The 14,060-nt window shown below is 40.2% G+C and overlaps 1 protein-coding gene across 2 annotated transcripts in view; it reads left to right on the forward strand.

The window, feature by feature from the left end:
* The first annotated feature begins 391 nt into the window (after positions 1 to 391).
* Positions 392 to 14,060, forward strand: part of Tnrc6c (trinucleotide repeat containing adaptor 6C) — a 123,766-nt gene continuing 110,097 nt past the window's right edge. For both annotated transcript variants that reach the window (XM_026408449.2, XM_077800674.1), the window contains exon 1: positions 392 to 455. The gene's annotated coding sequence lies outside the window, so the exon portion shown is untranslated. The remainder of the gene's footprint in view (positions 456 to 14,060) is intronic.

Raw genomic sequence — 14,060 nt, forward strand, 5'->3', positions numbered from 1 at the left:
CGCCGCCGGCCGTGCCGCCGCGCTGCCCTGAGCGCCGCCGGTCCCTCCCCGCCGCCCGGTGACAGGCCGTCCCGCGCCTCCGCGCTCCCACCACCGCCGCCACAGGCCCGCCGGAGCCGGAGCCGGAGCCGGAGGCGGAGGGAGCGGAGCGGCCCCGCGCCCCGACCGCCGCCGCCGGCGCCTCGGACCCGGGCCGCGCCGAAGCCGCGTCCCGCCGCGCGCGAGAAGGAGGGCGCGTCGCGGCGTCGCCGGCGCGGGACCTGGACCTGCCGGGACGCGCCGCCGCCCACCCGTCCGCGCCGCCCGCGCCGGGAGCCGAGTCCGCGGCGCCGGCGCTGAGCGGGCCCCCGCCGCTCGAGCGCCCCCGAGGTCCCTGGGCGGCCGAGTGCGCTTTCGCCGCCTCCAGGCCCGCACCGCCGGAGCCCCGCGGAGCCGCCGCCGGGGACGGAGCCCAGGTGAGCGCGCCGCCGCCCCGAGGTCCGCCGCCCTTTGTTCGGCCGGGCCGGGCCGAGCCGGAGCCGTGCCCCGAGCGACCCGCGTGGGGCGCCGGCCCGGGCCGGCGGGAGGGAGCCCGCGAGCGCGGGGCCGCGGGAGGAGGTGTGCGGACTCCTGTGTGCCCCGCGGCGGACGTGGTGGGGAGCGTGGGTCGCGAGCACCGCCAGCTTCGCGGTCCCCTCGTATCTGAAACGAGTGCGGTGAGTGAGATCCGGCCCTGCGCCGACAGGCACGCGCAGCTTGTGCGTTCCGGTGGAGGGCCTGCGGGGCTCCGCAGTGTTGGGGTTCGGGACCCCCGCGGCGTTGTTTGGGCGAGCAGACCGGGACCCGGGGGCGTCGTGCGGGTCTGAAATCAGGTGGATTTGTAACGGTGTTGCGGACTGCGGAGTAATGCGTCCAACATCTGCAGCGTTATCAGATAACGAAATCCGAGCGCGTCGTCGCCACCTCTGCTTTTAGGGATGCCTCATTTGCACCTTTGCCTCGTGGACGAGATTTAATTAATAGATTTGCAACTGTTCAAGTGTGCAGATGAGAATATACGGGGTCCCTGTGCGTTAACCTGGTCAAGAGACTGTTGGCGCGCGAGCTGCCCAGGGATTTAGAAATGCTGGCGAAGATGAAGGATTGTGCTTGGATGCTGTGCGGGAGCTGGGGGAGGAGGAGCCGCTGGGTCTCGGCTGCACCTATTGCGTTCCAAGGTATCTGACAGTACGCAGTTAGTTGTCTCAGACCTTTGCCAGATGAAACCTCCATTTGAGTGGTCTGCTCGCTGATTTCTGGGCGTGAAGTGCAGGTTCTGAACTCAAAATGGTGCTCTGTGGATGTCCAAGTAGAATGTGGAGTTGCAAGTTGGAGCCTCCTGGCTGGTTTAATCCATTGTGTTGCTGAGATGGTTTTTCTCAGTAGCTGGTGTTCAGTTGATGTCCTGGGCCAGTATAGGTGACCCGTCAGTGTACGGTCATCACTGAGAGAGGTTTGTACATCTCAGAATGTAATCTGACCCAGCAAAAAGCTTATTTTGTGTGAGTTATTCCATGCATTTAGACTGGGGTAACTGAATGGATACGCCGGAATGTGGCCTAAATGATTTCAGAGGACAGCGATGGCCGGTTTAAACTGTGTGAGAAGTGCTATTATATATCCTTTCCAGACTTCGTGAAAGGATAAATGATAAAACTTAGCCCTAGGCCAGATGAACTTGATAAACAGAGGGCACCTTGAAGAAATTTACATTATTCCAGAACAACAGAGGTAGTGAGGGGCTTTGAACACTTCAGTGTGGCATCCTTAGGATGCTATTATTGGGGTATATAATACAAAGTAAAGTTTTCAAAATTAGTTATATTATCTGAACTAATTTTATTGTGTTTAAAGAGCAAAGTGTGGTCTGACTAGTTGAAACTTTGTTTACGTGTACTGAAAGGGCCTTTTTCTAAATAAAGCTTTAGTATTTGTATTTGCAAAAGAATAGATATTCTTATAATCTTTTTTTCTCTCACATTGAGTCATAAGAAATTGATAATTAAGCAAATAATAATTGTTTCATTGTTTTTTTAAAATTTTTCTGTTTTCAGTTTCACTAATTGCTGCTTTTTTTTTCTTTTGGTACTGGGGAGCAATAAAATAAATAAAAAATAAGTACATCACACATACACACACTCTTGATTTAATTATAAGAATCGGATTTTGAACTCTACTTCCATGCTTCTTGTCCAAACCAATTTGACCATTGCCTTGGTTTTACTATTAGAGTGTGAAATTAAGTAAGAATTGACACTGGTCTGTCATAGGACTTAATTTCATTTTGGATTCTGGTATTTAAATGTTCTGATAGTAGTTTGGGATACATGTGAATGTTGGTTTTAGATTTTCTTCTTTACAATGTTTATTATTGTATTTTTTCCTCCAAGTGGCATATTTTTTAACACTTTAACAAAGATTATTTTGTAACAGGTTTGTGTTTGTACTTAGTTGGCTCAGGAGTTCTGGAATAAGTAGTTGCCATTAGAGTCCTGATTATGAGAAACAGGGAAGGGGAATGGATTGTTTCATTTGATGTTCTGATGTTGGAAGATTAAAAAATAAGTCATATAGGGAGTATACGAGACTTTAAATGATAGGATCTCTCACCAATACCACTTTTTTTAGTTTAACAAAAAGCTTTACTGAGATAAATTTTTTGCTTTTCCAAATGTTGTCATCTGGCTCACTTCCAAAACCAAGCCTGAGGACGGGGAAAGTCAGAACTGGAGTTGGGCAGCTTTTTTCCATAATGAAGACAGCTTTCGGTTGGGAAGACCTGAAGGATAAAATTCCTGTAGTGTTGTCTGCAATTGGGGTGTTTTTATCACCTCCTCAACAGCAAGGAAGGGTAGGTGGTCCTGAATGTAAACTTGCTCTCTTGGAACCCAGGAAAAAGATGCTAAATTGACTTAAAAGGAAAAAAAAAAAAAAAGACCAAGTTAATTTATTTGTCCATTATTTTATTTGAGTTGATAGAGTGTCTTTGGCGTTATACAAGTTCCCTAATAGTTTAACATTTTAAGGTTAAAGAGGCTTTTATATGGATCTTTGTGGTCTTCCCCAGTAGGAATTGGATTCATTAGGTTGCAGATGTATGTTTTAGAAAACTATTTACCACTTAGGGTTTATTGTGCAAAGGTGCTATTTGAGAAGATTTATAAGAAAGAAAATAGGTTGGCTGTGAGTCTGAGGCTCATCCACGTATCAGGATAGTATCTGAGACAGTAATGATCCGGGAATGGAGCAAGGAAAAACCACTCAGAACTAAAGCTTGTAAGGAAGCATGAGAAACAGAGAAGGAGGCAGGGACATATTTATGGACACCCTGGATAAAGATGGGCGGAGGGGGCAGGAAGCAGCTGGAGCCCCCAACAGGCTAGTAAGAAGGGTTCTGAGGAAGCAAGAAGAGCCAGGTGACTGTTTTTATCTGTTTGGTTTGGGTTGTTTTTGTTTCTTTTGAAAGTGCTTTGGCTTCTTTCTTGCAGTTTTGTGACAATTAAATGTTTGCTGCTGCTGTTGTTTTGCCTTTTTTTCAAACTCTGTGGCAGAGGGTCTTCCCATATTTTAGATGAGCAGTGGTGAAATATCTTAAAAGTACAGGTGATACAGTCTCTCACACCACAGCTGTCTTCACAGCAAAGGTGACTGGATTTTAGTTTTTTAGTAAAGATACTTAACATCTTAATCATTTTGGTTTGAAAATGCCAGAGATTGCAATAGGGAGAGCAAAATGTCAAATGAAAACTGGCCAATCGTTTTGTGGAAAGTAGGTCTTGGATTTTGTCTAACTATGACTATCTAAATTTTTACAAACTAGCTTTTAAATAATTGTGCAGTTGTGAGGACAGCTTTTTTTTTAAGCAAAATAATACACAGTAAGCTTCCTTGAAGTAGACTTTAATGTAATAAATGTGTTTCTATTTACAGATTTTCAGCTTATACACAACTTTTTCAGGAATTGAATTATTAAAAATATAAAGATTTTGTGCCAGAAATAACTGTCTAACCTTGGGTAGAGTGTGTGTGATGTTGAAACCAAGCAATGTGTAACCCTTACCCAGAGAATGCATTGAGTACCTCTTTAAAATAGTCATACAAGGTTTCTGTTGCATCTAAGCTGTTTACTTGTCTAATGAAAAGTAGAATGTGTGTTTTTAAATTCTCCAGTTGCAGTATAAGAAGGTTATACATGTTAAAATATGATTAAGTCTATACCCTTAGTGTCATTTTTAGAATTACACTGAAAATAAATTATTTTCTTGGCATCAGATGTTTTCAGTGAATGAAGAAGCTCTTGCAGGGATGGAGAACTGTTTGTCACGAATGCATTCCTCCCATGCAACTCTCAAAAAACTACAGAGAGGTGTGCAGAGCTGGACAATCTGGGCATCCAGCCATGAAACATCCCTGCTACAGCACAGATAGTGTGGTGCACTCTCCTGAGCCCCGAGCCCTCCTTGGCTGTGAACCTCACTCAACAAGAGGGGCAGATTTGGGAAAGCAACCTTCACTGCTGTTTTCAACTCTTAATACTCTTGATGGCCCTCTGAGTCCCAGCTGTGTGTTGGGACTTTGATTTTCTCTGATATATAAAATGGACAAAAATACAGCTTCTAAATATATGCCTCTTGTGGACCATTGAATTTTAAGTATTTGTTCCAAGGAGTGTTGAGTTGCCTGTCCCACCGCCTACCTTCCTCTTTTTTTGCTTGTTTGCTGCAACACATCTTTCCTGTTGGAGACAACAGGAAACATACATGATCATGAGCCACATGGCTCAAGGAGTCTCAGAGCTGGCTTCCAGAGAGCTGCAGGATGGATTGGTCTGACGCGGCATAGTTTTTACTTTACTTCTTCATAAATCTTTCTGAGAACAAAAAGTTTCAATTTTTATTTCACATGTATGAAAGTGAAATACAGTGTACAATTATGTCAGCTTGCTGTCATCATAAGTATTTTTTTGTGACCACCAGCTCTTTGTATGATTACAAATGGTTCCTGTGATCCTCTAGGATACAAATATTTGAACAGCTCTTTTTCTCTTTACTCTAAAGCCTTTATTTTCCTTCTTTGGACCTTTTAGAAGTGAATCCTCTTTATATCTTTGTAACATCTGTCCTCTGACTGCAGGCCTGTGATTCAAAACATCAAGTCATTTTCCTCAGCAGTTGGATAACTCCTGTCTATAATTGACTCCTTTACCAACAAGCAGACTGTCTTTTGACATTACTGACTGATGCCAAATGCGAATTTATGGCAAAATGGTTATTGAGAATGCGTATCATTTGAATTCATTTTATGTGTACAGTCTAGCTATTAACACTAAGATTTCTCACAGCTAAAATCATTTGCTTGGCTTGAGCCTGGCAAAGGTATTGTTTACTTTTTATTCCCAAAGATAATTTATTTTTAATTGCTCTTTTAATAAGCCAGGAAAACCTAAGTTAAAATAGCAACTGGGAATTAAACTAAGATATGAAATTGGGAAATGGCAGCGCAGGCACAGCCTAGGCCTTTGCAACCATTCTTGCTTGGAAACAATGTCAACTAGGGTGGTTCAGAAATTAAGAGAGAGGAGATGGGATGTGGGGTTGGGGCTCAGCAGTACTCGCCTAACATGTGCGAGGCCCTGCGATCCTTAGCACCACATAAAAATAAATAAAATAAAGGTATTGTGTCCAACTACAACTAGAAAATAAATATTTTTAAAAAATAGAAAAGAGAGAGGATGCAAAATTATTCTTGGGTTGCATAATGTTCTCTCACACTGCATAGGAAATATAAAAAACAGAGCAAGGAGAGAGGGTGCTGTGGGGGAAACTCAATAGGCTGCTCTTCAGGAGGCTGTGGGCTGATGCTTTGGACAGGGTTTCTTTTGGTAGGCGTCGCAGCAGGGGAAGAAGGTGATCATCATGTGGGAGCAAGTGCATTTGCAAGGTTGGGTGAGAGTATTTAATATTTTCTCAGGCAACCAGATTTGTTTAAAATAATCCTCAAATAGGTACAACTAATATTTGGGCATTTATTGTGTGCCAAGAACATGGGTATTATTTAATCCTTACAGCACTCCTCTAAAGTGGTTGCTTTTATTATTCCCATTTTGTAGATGAGCAGGTGGAGACACAAAAAAGGAAGTAATTTCCATTTACAGCTTGTAGGAGGTGATGCCAAAATTTAAACTCAGTATATCTCAAAGCCCTCATACATAGAAATAGCTTTGTTTATTTTAATAACCTCTTAGTTAATCTTTCTTCTTTTCCACTGTGTCCCACCAATCTAACTGCTAGTATTATCTAAATGCTTTCTGAGCATCTTCTGTGAGTTAGTTCATCCATTCCTCAGCAGCATTTTGTAAGGTGTAGGTACTGGTATTCTGTTCATTTTATATACAGGGAAGTTGTGGCTGATGAGGTTGAATAATTGCCCAAAGGGTGGAGCCTTGATAAGTGTGTCTAGGTCCTCTGATGCCAGAGCCTGAGCTCCTTCTCATTCCACTGTTCTGCCTTCTAAAGCCCAAGCCTGGTCCCATTCCTTCCTTTACTCCACAAAAACTACATGCCTTCTTCCTGCAGCAGCCACAGCGAAGGAAATGCACTTTCCCTGTTCTGGAGTTGTTCTGCTAGTGATGCTGAGAGAGAGGGGCACTACACAAGGTTTTTTTTTGTTTTTTTTTTTTTTTTGTTTTTTTCCCCTGTAGTTTGTAGACAGAATGCCTTTATTTTGTTTCTCTTTATGTGGTGCTAAGGATCACCTGACAGGTGCTAGGCAAGCACTCTGCCATTGAGCTACAGCCCCAACCCTAAGTAAGCTTTTTTAAACAAGGTTTAAAAAGAGAGCCAGCAGTAAATGTTTGAAGAAAGCCACATACACATTCAACAAAAATCTAGGTAGTATGTAATGACACAGCCTCCCACTTGAGGATGCAAATCAAAATATTAGACCCTTGGGGAAGTCTAGCTGAAAAGGAAATATGCTAATAAAGGTAACTTTATTAATTCAGTATTTCTCAAACTTGTATGACCACTGAGCATCTTTTTCCCTCATACCTTTTGTCTCAGGAGAACTAAAAGTTCCATTTAAAACAAAACTAAATGGGAAATGCAGGGAGAGAGTGTTCAGTCATTCAGAATAGAGGATCTGTGGGTCAGTGTGACAGACAAGACTTGGCTTGACATGAATGGGTCCTGAGAGACTGAAAGCATTTGCTTGGATGAAAAGATTTTCTACAAGGAGATAAATGGGCAAGCCACATTTGGGGACTATCTTAGAACATGTCTAACACAATGGCTGGGACATAGTATGGGTCAGTATATTTATTGAGTAAATCAGCACTGAGGACTCACAGTAAGGGAGAGTTTTGTATTGGAGTGAGGTTTATTTAGAAGGGGCTGCATTGGGTAGGACCTCCATAGTTTGGTGGGGAACTGTGAATGGCTGTTGATGGGCTTGATGGACTTCTCAAGTGGTAGATAGGAAACTCCCTTTGAGTGGAGGTACAGCATTGAAACTATGTCTGTTATAGCTGTCTGTGAAGCGGTGCAAGCTTGGACAAGCATAATGGTGGGGTGAAACTGAAACAGTGTTAGGAAGACTCTCCAGGACAAAATAATATACAGTGGTTGGTGTCAGTTGTTGGAAGGACGGGTTCTAAGAGGTGAAGCAGCTAGTGCTTACTGTTTTTCCTAGACTGGGCCAGACTTTGAATTAAATCCTGCTTAATGTTGGGCTGGAGATGTGGCTCAGTGGTAGAGCACTTGTTTAGTGGGCCCTGGATTCAGTCTCTAGCAAGGCAAAAACAAACAAAAAATCCTAATATTAGATACTAACTAGGGAAAGATGACACATTAGATAGCAGTTTTAGGAGAGTTTATTATATGAGATTGCATTCCTGGTAGAGATTTGAGTCAATAGCACAAAATCCAAGCATGTAATGAGGCATGTAATAATAGGACTGTGCTATGAATTATGGTGAATACTTTCAATGAAATTAAATTTTCTTAGTAGCATGCTCATAAAAAATTCTTAACCCAGACTTTATATAACAGTCCCACATTTACAGTAAACTTCATGGATATGGAATAATGACAGAAAAAAAAAATCTTCACAGAGTTGCAAGGAAATGTAAGATTGAACTATAACTGTAGCATCACCAGTAACAGTTGTGTTGAAGTTACTAGTACTTTTTAAAGATTTGATAAATTTAATATACTCTTTAAACTTGAAGAGTAGATTTATTTTATTTTATTTTTTTACCCCAGTGCTGAGGATCAAATTTTGCCTCATGCAAGCTAAAAAAGTACACTACCATTGAACTACACTCCTAGCCAGGAATAATAAATTATCTTTTCACAAAGAAAAAAATTAAAACAACTAAGTGGACTTTTCTTTTTTACTCCTTTGGAGTGGGGTGGGAAAGCTTTCAAATGGATAAAATAGTTTTTTATTTTCCCACAGTCAGGTAGTAAGATTTTAGCCACTGTTGTGCTTTTGTATATGAGTTTTTAAAATATATTTAAATTTTTTGTAGGTGTAGATGGACATAACACAATGCCTTTATTTTTATGTGGTGCTGAGGATGGAACCCGGGTCCACCCGTGTTAGACGATTGCTCTACTGCTGAGCCACAATCCCAGCCCATGTGAAAGTTTTTATTTAATTAACGTGAGGATTATTATTTATCTTTCCTATTCACCTTAGACTTTAAACCCCAGCATAGTCCCTTGCAGATTAGTGCAAAACATCTTCACTTTTTTTTTTTTATTAGATTGAGTTACTTGTTAACAGGGATAATATGTTCATTTTGTAATCCCTATATAATCTATATATTTTGTGGCTATTAAAATTTTTCAGTTTTGAGCCATCTGTTTCTTCAGAGATGTTGCTTCCACAAATGATCATGGGGACAGGAGCTTGATCATCTGATGCTTTTTCTGTTTTTAGTCCTTTGGAATAATGACCCAACCATAATTCAGTGTGTGAGGCTGCTGCAGCTTAGAGGAATTAGTCCATCTTAGTCTCCTGGGGATCCTTGTGCAGCTTTTGTAAGGTTACCGGGAGGATTGGGCAGAAATGATGTATGACATTTCTTACACATTACAACTTTAGGTTTGAATTGTCTGGTTAGCATAAAATCATTTTTCTATTATTTAGGAAGGATTGTGGAAGTAAGAGTATTTTTAAAAGATATTATCACAATTCCTTTTCTTGAAATCACTTCATGTTGATTAATGATGTTTATTTATTTATTTATGGTGCTGGGGATCCAGCTGAGGGCTTCATGCTTGCTAAGCAAGCTCTCTGCTACTGTGATGAACCCCAGCCTATAGATGTAGTTATTAAGTAGCTTACACATATGCCTATTTAACCTTAGGTGGCAAAACTTTGATTAGGTAGGTCCTAGAGCCTAAGAAAATGTTTTCTTTTAACTTGTGATTTGCCAACTAAATCTTAAATCAGTGAACATCAATTTCAGTATTCTGCTAGCAGGAACACCAAAAAAAAAAAAAAAAAAGCCATTAGTTTCTCTTGCTTTTTATTTATCTTTCCCACATCCTTCCCCCTTGTTTCCATTTGTTCTCCTGAAGCTTTTTGCTTTAGAGATGGGAATAAATGCCTGGTTTGCAGCCATAGAGTGAACAGGGTGCTCTCCTCTCTTCTGTGTTGTATGCTGCTAAGTCTGTTGGTTGAAGATTTCAGTCCACAGCTACTGTACCACCATGTTCAGACTGATTTTAATTACCTTTAAAAATCTGAGAAGTCTTCGGGGCCCAAAATTTGATCTGTAGTATTTGAACTGGTCATAAAAACCTTTTATCAGATGTTACATATTTCTAATGGTTTGGAAGTTTACCGCCTAAATAGTATCATTTGAGGCCCTAAAGAAATGTTAAGAGAACACTACTTTGATTTGTCTACAAGAAACATTATTTATATTTGAAAACCTGCTGTAAACCCCACCCCCACCCCAATTTCTGACTCTGGCATTAGGAATGCAGCTTAGGCAGAAGTGTGCCTGGAAGACAAACAGAACTCATGGATTGGTTTTTTGTTTTTTCTGCCACAGTAGCAAGTTTTTCTTGGAGCATTATTTGAAAATTAACATTACTGAAAATTTTAAGCCCATTTAAAGGGATTCTAGTTTTGATCCAAGTTATAAAAAGAGAAGACATTTCTGTAAAAAATCTGTGTCACCTTGAAACTAGAGTGCTTTAGTTAATGGGGTAAGCTGGAAGGAAGCCGCCTTTGATATATAAGAGCAGCATGTGAATGGGTGATAGCAGCCTTTCTTCTAATTCATCCACTTCCTATTCAATCTCAAATCTCAGTTGGAAAGCAATTTCCCTCATTTGACCCATTTTTCTTCTGCACTATATCTTTCTTCTGGTTCTTCAACACAAAAAGTTTGCAGGAACCATGTGTTTGCCTTAAAGACTCACTAAACATGGAGATTCAGGTACCTGGTTTTGCATAAGCATATTATCTTTTGATTCATTATTTGGCTGCCTGGGTTGGAAGTGATTTTATTAAATTTTATATCATAGTTTTCAGAAGAGATACATGTTAAGTGACTGAGAGTGGTAGAGAGGCTTATGGATATAGAAAAAACAGGAGACATGGAATGTAGCTCTAATTTTAGCAGGAGAAAATTTAAGGATCTTGTAAGTTTAGTAAACATAGGTAGAATAAGACTAATGTGAATATGTCCATATTGTAAATGTCTCTTTACCTGGAGACCTAGGTCTTTTGAATTTATTCTCTAAGTTGATCTGTTAGTGATATCATTAACATATCCAGTGGTCACAATTTTGACATGCTGTCATGTGATAACATTTATTTCACATCTTTGGCTTATACAATGCTTAAATTGACTTCTGTTCTTTTCAAATTCTAAATTACCTAAAATTCCTATCATTTGAGCCAATCATCTTTATGAAAGCTTCTCCTAACTTTACTCCTAGTAAGTTTTCCCTTTTCTGCTCCTTTGGTGATCTCATTCAATCCTGTCACTAAACATGCATACCCACTGAAGATTCTCAAGTTTAATATCACCAGCCTAAACTACTCAAGCCCATCTTGATAAAAAAGGCATATGTAAAAAAAGTACAAACTACAGCAAGTTAACATCATACTGAAGCTTTCTTCCTAAAATTGGGACCAAGAAAAAAAACATCAATTCTCTTCATGTCTTTTCAACATTATACTGGAAATTATAGCTGTGCTATCAGGTAAGAAAAAGTAACAAAAAAATTCCCTAGAGAAAAGAAGTAAACTGTCCTTACTTACACATGGCATGGTCCAGCATGTAAGAAAAACCCTAAGGAATCCACAAAAAAAAAGTTACCAGAACTAGTAAATAATCCCCAGCACTAAAAATTTAAAAAGTTAAATATAAATTCATCATACAATCCAATAAGTTCCTCTGCTCCTTCTCTAACCTAAGACAGATAATCACGTGTCTACAGAGAGCACGAACATGGATGTCATTCATAGAACCCAACAAGTGGAAAGAGTCCAAATGGCACCTGCTGGTGAATGGATAAAGGAGGTGTCGTCATATGTGTGTACAGTGGAAGGGTATTCAGTGATAAAAGAGGTACTGATATGTGCCGGAACAAAGATGAACCTCAAAGATATATTAAGTGAAAGAAACCAGATTTTATTTATGGAATATTTTCAGAAAAAAACAAATCTATAAGGATCTAAAAGTATATTGGTGGTATTTTAGGACTGACAATAAAGAGGATTGGCTACAAAAGGGATGAGTACTATTTGGGGAGTAATGAAAATGTTCTGTACCTGGATGCTGAATGATGATTATTATGACCACATAACTCTGTAAATTCACTATAATTTTTTTTATTTTTTATTTTTTGTATCAGGTATTAAGCTCAGAGGTGCTTAACCACTGAGTAACATCCCTACCCCTTTTGTTCTTAATTTTGAGACATGGTCTCACCAGGCTGTTTAGGGCCTTACTAAATTGCCGAGGCTGGCTTTGAACTTGGAATCCTCCTGCCTTGCCTCCTGTGCTGCTGCGATTACAGGTGTGTAGCACTGTACCCAGCTAAAAAAATTTTTTTAAAGGAAAAATAAAGCCTTTATCATAAGGTGTAATTGGTGTGATCTGAAAGTGCACATTCAAATGGACATACTTGGGTTGGGGATCTAGCTCAGTTGGTTTAGTGCTTGCCTTGCATGCACAAAGCCCTGGGTTCAATCCCAGCACCACCACACACACACACAAAAAAAAAGTGGATATACTTATTAAACATTTTAACTTTATTTTTTATTAAAAATGGGAAGGTGTCTATTTGCTTGATCTTGGCGGGTATTCATATTAGACTGCTACATCCTGTCTGGATAATGGTGATAATGGGTTGCAGTAACAATATTATTAATAAGCATAGTATTCTGCTTATCAGCTATTTCCAAGAATAAGTCTTAACTAAAACAATTTCAAGTTCATAGTTCTGAGTTGTTTGTTTTGTTTTTATAAAATATGTAGGAACAATAAAGTTCATAATTCTGGGATGAGGGTATTTGTTGCTTAGTAAAAGAGAACTTGGCTAGCATGCAGGAGGCCACAGATTTGATACCAGCAAGGGGGAAGTGGATTGTGTAGTAGGGAGTCTACAGAAGAGAACACTGAGACCCAGAGAGGTAATATGACTTGCTGAGATCAGAGAGCCCCATCTTGCAGAAAACTAGTTCTATGCCTTTTTAGCATGGGTAAATGAGCAAAAGAAAGACAATTTGTAAAATAGCAAACTTTTATTTAAAATTCATGTTGCAAATAACACAAGAAAGGCAATTCAAGAAATCAGGATTTGTAAAAACTTAACCCAGTTAATACAATTTAAATATGACACTAAGGAGGATTAGAAAGAAAGTCTTCCAGCCGGGCACAGTGGTGCATGCCTGTAATCCCAGTTGCTGGGGAAGCTGAGACAGGAGGATTTTGAGTTCAAAGCCAGCCTCAGCAAGGCACTAAGCAACTCAGTGAGACTCTGTCTCTAAATAAAATATAAAATGGACTGGGGATGTGGCTCTGAGTTCAATCCCTGGTACCAAAAAAGAAAAAGACAAGAAAGAAAATTCTTCCAGTCAGTTGTTTGATGCCCAGATATCTCATTACCCCTAGTAAAGTTTTTTAAAAAACATATTTTATATTAAAGTTTATTTCCTACATAAATTAATCTGCACGTATTTACAATATACCATTCACTAAATCTTTCTCCTCCTTTTGCATTGTAAGGGTTTGAATCCAAATGTGTTCCACCACTGAGCTGCATTCCCAGCCTTTTTTTATTTTTTTTATCTTGAAACAGGGCATCTCTGAGTTGCCTGCGATGGCCTCAAACTTGGGATCTTCCTGCCTCAGCTTCCCAAGTCTCTGGGATTAAGGCATGTGCTATCATACCCAGCTCAATAAAACCTTCATATCTGTATACACTTGTGAAACCTTCACCACATGAACATATCTGTCAAGGTTAAGTTTTGAAGTATGTTGGTGAGAGGGGATGTGAGGAACTATGGTTGAGGGGAACAGAAATAACATTTTAAAAATTGGGTATCACTGGAAAGATGATGGTGGGAACGTTGTGCCTTTCGTGAGTTTGCCTATAAATGCAGCTACACATGGCAGTTTTCAAAATATTTGTCATTCTGGGGCTGGGGTTGTGGCTCAATGGTAGAGCGCTCGCCTCTCATGTGTGAGACCTGGGTTCGATCCTCAGCACCACATAAAAAAAAATAAAATAAAGATTTAAAAATATATATATATTTGTCATTCTTATAAGAAGGTAATTTTTTGTTGTTGTTTGGTATTATTTAATCAAACTTTTTTCTTTTTGGGATAAAATCTGTTCTTTTCAAAATGTAGGAAAGCATGATAGCCAGTGCAGTGGCCCACATTTGCAATCCCAGATACTTGGGAGGTTGGGGCAAGAAGAAATTCAAGTTTGAATCCAGCCTGGGAAATTTAGCGGGATCCTGTATCAAAATAAAAACAAAAAGTACTGGGGATATAGCTCATTGGT

This window comes from Urocitellus parryii, chromosome 7 (assembly GCF_045843805.1).
Source record: "Urocitellus parryii isolate mUroPar1 chromosome 7, mUroPar1.hap1, whole genome shotgun sequence".
Classification (NCBI taxonomy): Eukaryota; Metazoa; Chordata; class Mammalia; order Rodentia; family Sciuridae; genus Urocitellus; species Urocitellus parryii.